Below are 14,514 nucleotides of genomic sequence, written 5' to 3'. Positions count from 1 at the left end.
CTACGGCATTACTTTCTCTTCCCTGGTCTACCAATGCGTTCCAGTCTCCCATCACAATTAGGTTCTCGTCTCCTTTTACATATTGTATTAAATCTTCTATCTCTGTATATATTCCTTCGATTTCTTCATCTGCTGAACTACTAGGCATATAGACCTGCACTATTGTGGTTGGCATTGGCTTTGTGTCTACCTTGACAATATTAATTTGTTCACTATGTGGTCCTAGTAGCTTACCTGCTGCCATTTTTTCTTATTCATTATTAAACTCCTGCACTTTCCATGTTGATTTTGTGTTGATAATTCTGTAGTTGTCTGACCAAAAATCCTGCTCTTCCTGCCAACGCACTTCACTATACCAACTATGTCTAATTTTAGTCTATCCATTTCCCTTTTCAGATTTTGTAACCTACCACAACAATTTAAACTTCTAACATTCCATGCTCCGTCTCGTAGAATGTCAGTATTCTTCTTTGCCCCCTCTCGTGTAATCCCTACCTGGAGGTCTGAATGCGATACTATTTTATCTTGGGTATATTGTACATTATTTGTACAGAGAGAGCTGCATGTCCGTGGGAGTCAGTTATGGCTGTAGTTTGCAAGGTCATATCAGTCAATCATCCAGACTGCTGCCCTTGCTAATTTCAAAAGGTTGCTACCCTGTTTCAATGAACCATTCGTTAGTCTGGTCCCTTGACAGTTACCCATTTGATATCGTTGCACCTACAGTTCAGCTATCTGCTTCATTGGGATGCACAAGCCTCCCCATGGTAGCAAGGTCACATGGTTCACAGGGGAAGCAATGTTAACTGCATAAAAGAAAATACATGTGATGCAGAGTTGAGGTCTTTTATTTAATCATGAATAAACACATTTAGACATATACCGGTACAAACTACTGTTTATTTCTTTCTGAATTGAACTTCTCGGAGTATTGTGATCTTTCAGAACAAGACTTGGAGGTGGTGCATTACCTGGTGGGTATAATTAGCTGTAACTTGTTTTCTAGTTAACCCTTTTTTATATGCCGGGCGAGTTGGCCGTGCGGTTAGAAGCGCGAAGCTGTGAGCTAGCATTCGGGAGATAGTGGGTTCGAACCCCACCGTCGGCAGCCCTGACGATGGTTTTCCGTGGTTTCCCATTTTCATACCAGGCAAATGCTGGGGATATACCTTAATTAAGGCTACGGCCGCTTCCTTCCCATTCCTAGGCATTCCCTGTCCCATCGTCGCCATAAGACCTATCTTTGTTGGTGCGACGTAGAGCAACTAGCGAAAAAATAAATTAAAAAATAACCCTTTATAGGGCCAAAGTTTGGGATTTGAAAAATAGGTCAATCTTTTTTGTGGTATCTACTTAATACTATAATTGAAAATTTCATTAATTTGACCTTGAACAAGAGACTTGTGGGATGTACCACCGTTTGTTAGAAGTAGTGATGGGCAGTCTGTGACAGGGTCTCGAAATTAGCGCAGGCACTGTTTCTCGCGAGAAATTTCGAAATATCTCGAGAGCGTTGTCGCATTGTGTGGCGAGCAGCGTGCCGTAGGCCTACAGGTAGTCAAAGCTGAATGTTGTTTGTGCAGAGTAAATGTGCATAGCCAATCACGGGCCTTCTCCATTCCGTAAATATGTGTGAACACGGGACTAGGGCGTTCATTTTTCTAATTTCTATCGAGGACTGTTTTTGACGCAGTATAAAATAATATTATAAAGTATACGCATTCTGGCATTGTATGCAGCGAATGAGTAGCCGAAGTATTTCGAACTCGAGACGGGGCAAGATATGCCTTGCTGCATATCCAACCATTACGGACGAGTGGAACGTGTAATCTAAAATGCCCGAGTTCGCTCCAATTCTTTCGACAGGTAGGTGTACATCGTTATCAGGCCCCACGTTCAATATCATATGACCACTGCTTGTTTACCGATATTTTGGTGATGAAATAATTCCTTACAGTGTATAGAGTAGGCCTATTTGCATCATAATTAGGTACTTAAGTGTATGACTGTGGAGTGTGTCATTGTGTCTAATTGTACGCTATATAAATTGAAAAATTAGTATATTGGTTCCACCTAGTCAAAATTCAAAGTTGTAAAAACATCTCATTAAAATGACAGGACATGTTTCGGCCGCATTAGGCCATCTTCAGCTGTCTTAGAATGAACTTAAAATTAATATACTAAAAGTTACACAACATGGATAAAATTCACACTTATATGATACCTGGTATTTATAAATTAAAATAAGTGCATGTTGAATCATCTTCAGATGAAGAAGTCGCCCGAATTCTCATAAAAAGACTTCTTTTTACAGTTTGATACATATACACTAACCTAGACTATTCCGATCTCCTAGTATTATTATAAGAAAGAGATTAATACCTTCTATGAAATAGCTCTAAAATGGCTATAACGAAAGCTACGTGAATAAAATCATCACCAAGGTGAAAAATAAACCTGCCACCACCTTCAAAAGAATGGTGCCATCAGTAAAAAGAAGTACATTACATTACACATAACAGTAACGACATTTTTCAAGTCGCCAATATTTTCAAGAAACATACTTTAACCTTCAAGTTTCTTTTAAGAACGATAATACCAATACTACATTACTCTACAATACGAATGTCATTAATAATAATACATTTCTAAATTCGGGGGTCTATAGAATAAAATGCAATCAATGCCGGGCAAGCTACATTGGTCAAGCAGGCCGAAATTTTAATATCCGCTACCGAAATCATGTCAGTGCAAAAAGATACAATAGATTCTCGGCCATGTGTGAACACATGGAATATTTCAGTCACATTGAAAACGACATGAACACAATGAAGATCTTACTGAAGGACAAAAAACTCAATATCTGGGAAGATACATCCACTTGGATCGAAGATTTAATGCTGCCTTCAACCTGAATGAAATTTCGGAGAAAGTCAATGTCTTATATGATGAAATCATTAATTCGTGCAAGTTTAATTTACTGCCATCACCATATTATACGCCGGACTCACGTACCGTACGCATTACATTCCTCTCTCTGTTTGTTACTTTTCCCCTCACCTCCCCTCCCGCGCTCCCCTATGCCGATAACATTGCTCAAACTCACACAAGGACGAACATGTTACCGACTTAGGGATGATTCACACTATGGGTACAATCACGGTCTGCTCACGCCACGGTCGCAGTCCGATCACAAACAGTAGGTACCGGGCGAGTTGGCCGTGCGTGTAGAGGCGCGCGGCTGTGAGCTTGCATCCGGGAGATAGTAGGTTCGAATCCCACTATCGGCAGCCCTGAAAATGGTTTTCCGTGGTTTCCCATTTTCACACCAGGCAAATGCTGGGGCTGTACCTTAATTAAGGCCACGGCCGCTTCCTTCCAACTCCTAGGCCTTTCCAATACCATCGTCGCCATAAGACCTATCTGTGTCGGTGCGACGTAAAGCCCCTAGCAAAAAAAAAAAAAAAAGTAGGTATTCACACTAGGACGAGCAGCCTAAGGGCAACCTCTGGTCTTGACCACTCAATTGAAATCAGGCCGTTGTTGCTGTACGATGTCAGGCGAGTTCTCTACGAGAGAGTTGGCAATTATTGCGATTGCGCTGGATGATGATGAAGAAGAAAGAGGAAATGTGAACAAAAGATGTAAAAGGAGGACATGTTGGATACATCCAAGTTTAATTAATAGGAAAAATGAAGGGGAATATTATACTCTCTTTACTCATTTGATGGACGATGAAAATAAATTTTTTACAGTACTTTAGAATGAACATTGGTACCTTCGAAATGATCCTGTCAAAATTGCTCTCGAACTTCAGAAAACAAACTCGATATTTAGAGAACCCATAACTCCAAGGCACAAGCTGGGGTGGGGACTGAAAAGCGCAGGCACTACTGTACAATCGCATGTGCGTTGCTTGCACATGGTGTACTCACACTGCCGGTCCGCTCATGGAACGGTACGATCACGCTCTGGTCAAGTCTAGGACTGGGAAGAAAGCAACTGTGGCCTTAACTGATACATAACACCAGCATTTGCTGATGTGAAAATGAGAAACCATCATCAGGTCTGCTGACAGCGGGGTTCAAACCCACTATCTCCCGAATGCAACGTGGCATCTACGTGACAACCCGCGTAGCGAACTCGCTCGTTATAAGGCATTTCTATTGTAAGGTTTATATGGATAGCCTAGCCTAAATTATAGTAGGTATAGATAGAAATATATTCATTGAGGAATCTTACCTTATCATATTAAATTTGCTGCCGAGCCCTCCTCTTCAGTGTATCGTACAAATAGTGTAGCTGTTTCGGGAGCTTGGGTCCTGATTGACAACTAGCATTTTGCAATTTGTTTATTTCCTCCCAAGCTGTATGCTTTTCTTACACACTCGTTTTATAAGTCCTTTTGTTCCCTATAACACAATATATTTTTGTCTTGATCAGTGAAGTTTTCTGCCCTTTTGCTTTCCATAATGTTAGCCTCTGCAGAATTTAGCGATATTATGCAACGAATCGTACCGTATGGGGTAGATAAAGATGACTGGGAGAACTGGATGATAGTCAATACTGTGAATCACTGCCTTTTGCATTCTGCTCATATTATGCATAAAACAAGGCAATACTATGTGTAGCACCTAGTGAGTAGTTTTGAAACTTAATCAACGAGCCAATAGTTAATTATTTGATAGGTTAGCTGCTATTACACTGTGCAAGGCATCGAAGATTTTTCGAGACAACAACTGTAACAAATCGGCCAGATATCTGACCGTTCCAGAAACCGGCATAAGAAGGAGGGGGGGGGGGGTCCCACCGGGTAGTATTATTGGACATTTCTGTTTTCTTACATAAACTGTAACAGGAAATGCCCGTACTGTAGGCTTGAAGAGCACGAAACTTACGCAGGGCGTGTACGGTATATTAATTGGTGTGGTACAGAGAGCAAGAGGGTTTGCTTGAAATGAAGTTCGAACATTTTTTTAACGCTGTTAGTTTTATTGTGAAAATTCAAGTTCATATCACCTCAGTACAGTAGCAGATGAATTGGGTGTGTCCTTCCTCCGTCCTGTGGCTGGCGACGTCCCGCATCATTCCGCTCGTCCTCACCATGGATCAGCTCTCGGCACCATGGAACCACGTATCCTCCAGCGAAAGAAGCTCTAGAAGTTCGAGGATTTCTGGAAATTCTAGATCTGCGAGGTCTAGGAGTTCGGTTCGCCGAGATCACTCACTCGGAAGAATAGCGTAAACACCTGTATTTAAGCCCTTGGACGTAGCGGACGTGTCAGTCTGAGGTGTAACTTCTGAACTGAGGAAGAATAAATGCAATGATGAAATCGAAAATAAATGTTTCCTAAAGACCAATTAAACAGTTCACTTGGAAAAATATAAAATTAACTTTCATATAGTCGAATGTCAATGGAATCGAACTCGCAACTTAAACTGGTTACTTGAAAAAAGTAAATCAGTAAACTTTCATGCGGTCGAATGTCAAAGTAATCGAACTCGCAAATAAATTTAAAATACATGGCACTTGGCACAAAAATAGCTCACTTAAGTTTTCGAAGAATACAGCACAATTGTTTATAGTGTTCTACCGCTTGATTATTTTACAAGTATTTACACAGTTTATTTGACACTGAATGGGAATGTTAGAAGAACTAAATGCTTTGCTTGTGAAATAAGTCTCGTTAACACGCACTGTCACGAATAATAATGCGTCTGAATTAAATATTTTAAGAAGATGACACAAACTGCAATATCGTGTGGCAATGCAATGAATGAAACACAACGTAAACTTTATCCTACAATGTTTCACAAGTTTTTAAATGATTATTTTGTATCTTCATTTATCCGAGAGGTTAATGGTTATTAAAGCTTTTTTTTTTATTTTATAAATTGCACTGAGATAGTAACATTCTTAGAAGACATCTATTCTAATAGAATTCAATAAACACATGTTCACTCTCAAAGCTACCTGCACCTGCGTAAGAATGAAGTATGAAAATGTCACGAATCTATTCAAAACGAATAGAAATACTACTTTAATGAGGAATATCGTTACATTTTCTAAATAGGTGGACAGAAAATATTACAAAATGGAACTTAAATTTTGCCGATGACACTCGATTCCCGGCTGCGGTCTGTTAGGCTCCTTGGAAGTCCCTCATGTTCTTCGTTCGATGCCGGCGATGCCTACATGTTTAGTGCCACATGTTCGAAGTAGCTGTCGAATCCCACGTTGAATGGATTAATCCTCTTGAATTAGCAGGTGACATTGAAGAACTGGTGTTGTAGTTATCCTGGGTTATTATTATTATTATTATTATTATTATTATTATTATTATTGAAATCCAAAGCAGTTTGGAACCCTATTTTACATAGTATATTAGGGTTGTAGTTAAAATATATATTCAGTTTTACAATGAAAAAATAATTCGTGTATCTAATCGACGGAAAATGAAGTGGATGAAGTTAATAAAATATTTGTAACAGCACGGCTTCTTAAACAAATGATACAGGGGTTTTGATAATGCATTGTTGCAATAATTCATATGAGAGTTCTTCTTTCAAATGCAGCACATTCAAACAGTAGGTGACCGGGCGGGTTGGCCGTGCGCGTAGAGGCGCGCGGCTGAGAGTTTGCATCCGGGAGCTAGTAGGTTCGAATCCCACTATCGGCAGCCCTGAAAATGGTTTTCGGTGGTTTCCCATTTTCACACCAGGCAAATGCTGGGGCTGTACCTTAATTAAGGCCACGGCCGCTTCCTTCCAACTCCTAGGCCTTTCCTATCCCATCATCGCCATAAGACCTATCTGTGTCGGTGCGACGTAAAGCCCATAGCAAAAAAAAAAACAGTAGGTGATCCACCGTTTGTGAGGATTCGCAAACACACACGTAGCCATCAGGACGATTAATTCTGAATCGATGAAAATAGTAACCAACTTTGCCATGACCAGTCAAAAATTGAGTAACTTCAAATTTTGGCACCAACACGTTACTTTGTAGGCGGTTGAAAACCTCAGGGAAGAATATTTTTCTGGTAACTTGGACTCTAGTGGAAGAAGTCCAAATGTTGTTCCATTGATGGATTACGTTCTTCTTTATGGTTTTTTAGCGTAGTTAGGTGACGTCTTGTCATAAGAAATTTCCATATTAGATGTAGCCGCTCTTTCGCTAGTACATCAGCTTTCTCATTTCCAGATATTCCACAATGACCGTGAATCCAGTCAAAACAGATGTGCGGACTTTGTTGAGCTGTGGTTCTAATAGCTACAGCTATTGGATTCAGATTATATTTATTATTTATCGCATTCAGCGCAGCTTGCGAATCTCTTAATAACCGAGATTTCTTATTGTTAGATTTGCATCATTCGATTGCAGACTTGATCGCCAACAGTTCACCCTGGGAAATAGAGCATGTGGAAGAGATTTTGTACTGGGATGAGAACACCTCAGAATCGTTTTAAAGAACAAAGGCACATCCAACTCTGTCCTGTTCATCTGTACTTGGTATGCGAGATCCATCTGTGTAAATAAAGCAGTCATGGGTAATTCAACAATTTTCATAAATTAAGTTTTTTAAGAGACTTGGGTGATCAGACTGTAGAAAATGACAAGGTTGTTCTAGAGTGGTATTCAGAATGGGCAATGGTGACACTTTGTTTTTCTTCAAAAAAAGTGAGTTCAGCTTTTGCTATTGCCGTCAGAAATAGTGGCTCAATGCCTGCAATAAGAAGAGCTGCATCAGTAGGGGTGGTGAGGTAAGCACGGGAAATACGAAGGGCAAATCCTCTCTGAATTTGCATCAATTTAAGCTGAGCCCATTTCTTCTCAATGTCATTCGAAAAGAGGAAACGCAATACAATATCAGAGGTACAAACGCTGTATCATAAATAATTCTTAGTACCTCTGAATTTAGTCCCCAAGGAGGTCTGCAGGCAATAGCTAAACCTGTTGTAGTTTGTTGAAATGGGCCCTGGGTTTGCAGTCCTCTTCTCTGCACGAAGTTAGTATGAGCTGAAACTGACAACTAAAATTACCAAAATATTCGTGCCAGACCAGAATGAATATTGCAAGTGCACACGAAACTTAACTTTGCTCTCGGTGAAGTTCTCGAAGAATAAGGGGAGATTTAGGTAGTGTCACGGGGTTATATATCCTCACGGTTGGAGGTGTGGCTGTTGGAAAAAATACTATTGGCGTTTGTACAAGTAATTGCTTCTTGTAATTGGTTCACTAGTTTCGAGAATGTTTTACGTCGCTCAAACTCCGTAGACACAGTTTAGCCTTGAAGTGGGCCAGCATATCACGTGATCAGACACACACTCTCTCCCAAGGAGGGTGAAAATAAAAGTAGAATAACAATCTTCAGCTCGCCGTACACCTGGCTGACTGAGATAAGAGACTGTCACCACAAATAAATTTGAAAATAACACATCCCGTAATGGAGACACTGGCTGTTAACAGAGACACAATTATTTACACGGAAAGCACAAAATTGACGGGGACAATATTGGTGTTGTTATCGACCTAGAGATCGATACCATTCATATACTGAGGATCTGGCAACCCTGTTTAGATCTTTGAATGACAGAACATTAGGAGGGTTAAGTGAATGATGTTGATCCACGAAATATCACTGTAATATTTGTCACAAATGGAAGATAATCATTGATTTACTCAAACAGTGGCCTAGTAAGTGGTCCTGAGAGTCGGGATACCAGTTGCTATGGAATGGGAGTGGGCATCTTGGACATATTCTGAGTCAAGGCCCTCCTTGTGCTCAGGCGGCTAGGACTATACAATTCACCGGTGGTCCATAACCCGTTAGAGGAGAGATCCTCACTTGGACTATGTGCAAGTAGGGTAGCATCCTGCTTCATGAATTTACCGAGCTCAGAACATTTTAAGCAAGCCTCGGACATATGGGAGTAACGGAGTTCCACTCTCATTTGACGGGCGAGGGACTCCTTGGAAACAACTTGGCGAACGAAATGGAATTCGATGGGGCTTTTGGAAGAAAGAAAGTAGAACTGACTGAGTCAGCAAAGAGGATGCATCTGGATGTGCTAGGAGTAAGTGAAATTCGGGTAAGGGGAGATATCGAGGAAGAGATAGGAGATTATAAAGTGTACTTGACGGGTGTTAGGAAGGGACGGGCAGAGTCTCGGGTAGGGCTTTTTTATCAGGAATACCATTGCACGCAACATAGTTTCGGTTAGGCACGTAAATGAGCTAATTATGTGGGTAGATTTGTCAGTTGGAGGAATTAGGACAAGAATTGTGTCCGTGTATTCACCATGTGAGGGTGCAGATGATGATGAAGTTGACAAGTTTTATGAAGCATTGAGTGACGTTGTGGTCAGGGTCAACGGCAAGGATAGAATAGTGCTAATGAGCGATTTCAATGCGAGAGTTGGGAATAGAACTGAAGGATACGAAAGGGTGATTGGTAAATGTGGGGAAGATATGGAAGCTAATGGGAATGGGAAGCGTTTGCTGGACTTCTGTGCTAGTATGGGTTTAGCTGTTACGAATACATTCTTCAAGCATAAAGCTATTCACCGCTACACATGGGAGGCTAGGGGTATCAGATCCATAATAGACTATATCTTAACCGACTTCGAATTTAGGAAATCTCTTAGGAATGTACGAGTTTTCCGGTGATTTTTCAATGATACAGACGCCTATCTGATCTGTAGTGAACTAAGTATCTCTAGGCCTGGAGGAGAGAAAGTGAAATCTGTCTGAAAACGGATAAGGGTAGAAAATCTCCAGGACGAGGAAATCAGACAGAAGTACATGGATATGATTAGTGAGAAGTTTCGAACAGTAGACAGTAAGCAGGTTCAAGATATAGAAAGAGAATGGGTGGCATACAGGGATGCTGTAGTAGAAACAGCAAAGGAATGCCTAGGAACAACTGTGTGTAAAGATGGGAAAAGGCGAACATCTTGGTGGAATGATGATGTGAGAGCAGCTTGTAAACGTAAAAAGAAGGCTCCAAACAAGGGCCGAGGCAGACAGGGAAATGTACGTAGGTGAAAGAAACAGAGCGAAACAAATAGTTGTTGAATCCAAAAATAAGTCTTGGGAAGATTTTGGTAATAACCTGGAAAGGCTAGGTCAAGCAGCAGGGAAACCTTTCTGGACAGTAATAAAGAATCTTAGGAAGGGGGAGAAGGCAATAAACAGTGTTTTGAGTAATTCAGGTGAACTCATAATAGATCCCAGGGAATCACTGGAGAGGTGGAGAGAATATTTTGAACATCTTCTCAGCGTAAAAGGAAATCTTCCTGGCGGTGTTGCGAACAGCCAAGCTCGTGGGGAGGAGGAAGATGATGTTGGTGAAATTACGCTTGAGGAAGTGGAAAGGATGGTAAATAAACTCCATTGTCATAAAGCAGCAGGAATAGATGAAATTAGACATGAAATGGTGAAGTATAGTGGGAAGGCAGGGATGAAATGGCTTCATAGAATAATAAGATTAGCATGGAGTGTTGGTAAGGTACTGTACCATTCTTGTTAATATTATTGTCTGGATGTGGTCCAATATAATATTCACGTCCACCTAGACCTTTTATTACTTTAAATGTTTACACCGACACTCTTAAAAACACATCATTAAACAAGATTAACACGCTTGTTACTATGTACACATATGTTACCAACTTCAACAAAAAACGTTAAATAGAAAGAAGAGTAGTTCAAGACTCTGTGTCCTTACACTACTCCCCCTCCAGTACCTGTGTTACGAACAAATTATAGTTCATGATAGTTAGGAGAGTGTCTGTAGATCTTTTGGAACAATCACTGATCTTGATGTGGTACATATATGTGTACTGGGTTTTAGTTTTAGCATTTGCTCTTGTAAATCAGATGCAAACGTATCAGGATCAATCTTGGTTGTTGGTTCCTCAAAAAATTCACCTGGAAGTTTGATAGTTTTCCCATATACCATCTGTGCAGTTGAGTGGCTTGACGTTTCTCGAAGCGCAGTCCGCAATCCTAGTAAGACAGTAGGTAAGATTTCTGTCCATTTAGTGGTATTATGAGCCTTGATAGCTGACTTCAGAGTCCTATGCAGTCTCTCAACTTTGCCATTACACTGGAGATGATCTAGTGTAGTATGCTGAAGTTTTATCCCACAAATTATAGCCAAATTTTGAAACAATTGAGATCCGAACTGTGCTCCTCGATCAGTGACTACACGTAACGGAACGCCGAATCTTGCAATCCAGTGATGGTAGAAAGCTTTTGACACTTTTTCCGCTGTTGCATCTTCAAGGGAAATAACTTCCACCCAGGATGTGAAGCGGTCAATACAGGTTAAGCAGTAGGTCATGCCATTGGAGGGTGGCAGTGGTCCGATAAGGTAAATATGTACAACACAGAAGCGATCATCAGGCTCCTCATATTCAAGTTGCGATTTAGTATGTCGAGTGGTCTTTGTTTTCTGGCAGCTGATACAGGATCTAGCCCATTGTCGTGCATCACGTCATATGCTAGGCCAAATAAATCGAGTAGTTAGCATCTTCACTGTAGTCTTTATTCCAGGATGAGCGAAACCATGTAAATGCAGAAATATGTTTCGACGAAATGGCTTCGAGAGTGTCGCGCCAAAGCTTTCCTCCTGATGGAAGCTGATATTGCTTAAAATGTAGGGATTTATTGTCATTCCAAAGTTGCTGCAATTCTTCATCTTGAAGCTGGCTTTTAGCAATGTTGTCATAGTCCATTATTGATACTTCATCAACTCTAGATAATGCGTCGGCAACAATGTTGTCTCGACCACTGACATGACGAATATCGGTTGAAAACTGCGATATGTACTGCAATTGTCTCATCTGCCTAGGAGATGCCTTTTCGCTTCTTTGCTTGAAAGCAAACGTGAGCGCCTTGTGGTCAGTGAAGATAATAAAGTTTCTACCCTCCAGTAGATATTTGAACTTCTTTACATAAAGATAAATTCCCAACAATTCTCGGTCGTAGGTACTATAAACCTTCTGTGACTGACCCAGCTTCTGTGAAAAGAATGAAATCGGTCTCCAACTTCCATTTTACAATTGCTGGAGTACAGAACCAACCGCAAAATTTGATGCATCAGTGAACAGTGCTAGAGGCAGGTCAGGGTCAGGAAAAGATAATAATGCTGCATTTGGATATCATATTTACACTTTTCAAACATTTTCTTCGCTTCCTCAGTCCACTGACTAGGTCTATTGTCCTTCTTTCTTGCTCCCTTAAGGTAGTCGTGCAGAACGGCTTGAGTTTGTGCAGCGTCTTTCAGGTAACGTCTGTAGTAGTTGACTACGCCAAGAAACGTACGGACCTATGGATTTTGTCAGGTAACTTGTAATCCAAAATTGCTTGCACTTTCTGAGGTAGGGGACGTGAGCTCTCTGGTGTTATCCAATATCCAAGGAAACCTAATTCATTTACTCCAAATACTGACTTTGAGATATTGATACGAAGTCCATACCTAGAAAGTCGTTCCAGGACTAGTTGTAGATGTGACTTATGCTCTTCTATACTGGTTGATGCGATTAAAATATCATCCAAGTACGGAAACACGAAATCCAGTCCATACAGAACTTCATTTATAAATCGCTGAAATGTTGAAGGTGCATTTCGAAGACCAAAACTCTTCACGTTAAATTCATATAGTTCAAACGGTGTGATGATAGCAGTCTTAGGCTTATCTTCTTCAGCTATAGGTACCTGAAAGTATGCTTTGAATAGATCAATTTTGGAAAATATTTTCTTGCCTTGCAGAATACAGTGGAAATCTTCTATCCTGGGATGTGGAACTGTTCTTTCATTTAATCGCCTATAATCACCACATGGGCGTACTGTGCCGTCCTTTTTGGGAACCATGTGAAGAGGACTAGCCCATGAGGATTTAGATGGCCTAATAATTCCATTGTCTATCATGAATTTGAATTCTTGTTTTGCCTCTTCCATACGTTTTGGATCTAGCTGTCTAGCCCTAGAAAACACGGGTGGACCTTCAGTGGTAATATGGTGTTTGATATCATGTTTAATTTCTCCAGGAATTAAATTCTGCTTAGCTAGATCTGGGTACTGCAACAATAGGTCTGAAAATTTAATATTTTGACACGTAGAACTGACTGCATTTTCTTCTGAGATTGACATAACTTCACCCTCAGTGCAGAGCTTGATTACACCATCTATCAATCTCTTGTTGCGCACATCCACTAGTAGCTGGAATTTACTCAGAAAATCAGCTCCCAATATGACCTTATTGACCTTTGCTACAGTAAATGGCCACTGGAAATGGCGTCGAAGTCCTAAATCAATGGTACGTAGTTCAATTCCGAATGTAGGAATTTCGGTCCCGTTAGCAGCATATAATTTATAGTGGCACCGCAAAAAACACCGGTCTACCTGCCCCATTCTACATAGTGAAGTTGAGGCATCTGAACCCGGACATCAACCATCCGAAAGCAATCTACCATTTTATCACCAAGTTTCTGCCCAACGCCATACATGAATACAATCTAGAAATTCCATGGAGCAAAGACGGCTACAATATCAAAACTTCTAGACCATTCCACACAGTCCTAGTCAACTCCATAGGAATGGCGCACTTTGGAAAGCACGCTGCAGCTCAGAACCTGGCTCAACAACCACGGCGAAACCAACCACGTTCGCGTCCAGCCCCACCTTATCAGTGGTGGCATACGGGGTCGATCGCAGTTACACTGAGGACGAGGTCGCTGCCCAACTCCAGCAGCAGGGACATAAAATCTTCCGGGTCATTCGTATCCGAAATGTCAACGGACCGACCTCGCTGATGCGTATCCTCTCCCGGGATACTGCAACATTGGACCAGCTACTGAGGGATGGTGTGCTGATCTACGTGAAGCGACATCGTGTGGAGGCCTCCCGCTCATCTCCACCACAGCGCAGGCGCTGCGATCGCTGTCAATCCTACGATCATCCTACTACTACACCGTGCTTTCTCGATCAGGTATGTGCGATTTGTAGTGGTCAACACGCCTCACATGCTTGCATGAATAAGGGATCACCCAAATGCAGCACCTGCGGCGAAGCTCATCCAACATTTTCAGTCAAATGCAAGGGTAAACCTCAACCTTCCCCCACTCAACCAGAAACCGTGCTACCTATCACTTCCATTGACCTTCCCACCCCGCCTTCCTCTTCCACTCTTCCCCCGCCCTCCACTGAGAAAATTCTGCAATTCATCACTATGGTGCTCCAGAATGTTCTCCCCTTTCAACGTCCTAATATTCTGTATCAGGTCCAGTTAGCGGCGCGATTGATCTTCCAGACTCACTTGGACGCAACGTTCTCTGGAACAAGAATGCACTGTGCATTCTTTCCCCTTGATCCTAGTGCACTAGTGTAGTAAATGGAAAATTTATTACGATAACGTATGTTCTTTGAGGGCCAAGCGCCCACTGCTGGATCTGCAGATAGATCAACACAAACCGGATATCATAATTTTTAATGAAACATTTTTAACAGGG

The sequence above is a fragment of the Anabrus simplex genome, chromosome 2, assembly GCF_040414725.1.
Source record: "Anabrus simplex isolate iqAnaSimp1 chromosome 2, ASM4041472v1, whole genome shotgun sequence".
NCBI classification, from domain to species: Eukaryota; Metazoa; Arthropoda; class Insecta; order Orthoptera; family Tettigoniidae; genus Anabrus; species Anabrus simplex.
This window is presented reverse-complemented; position numbering follows the sequence as displayed.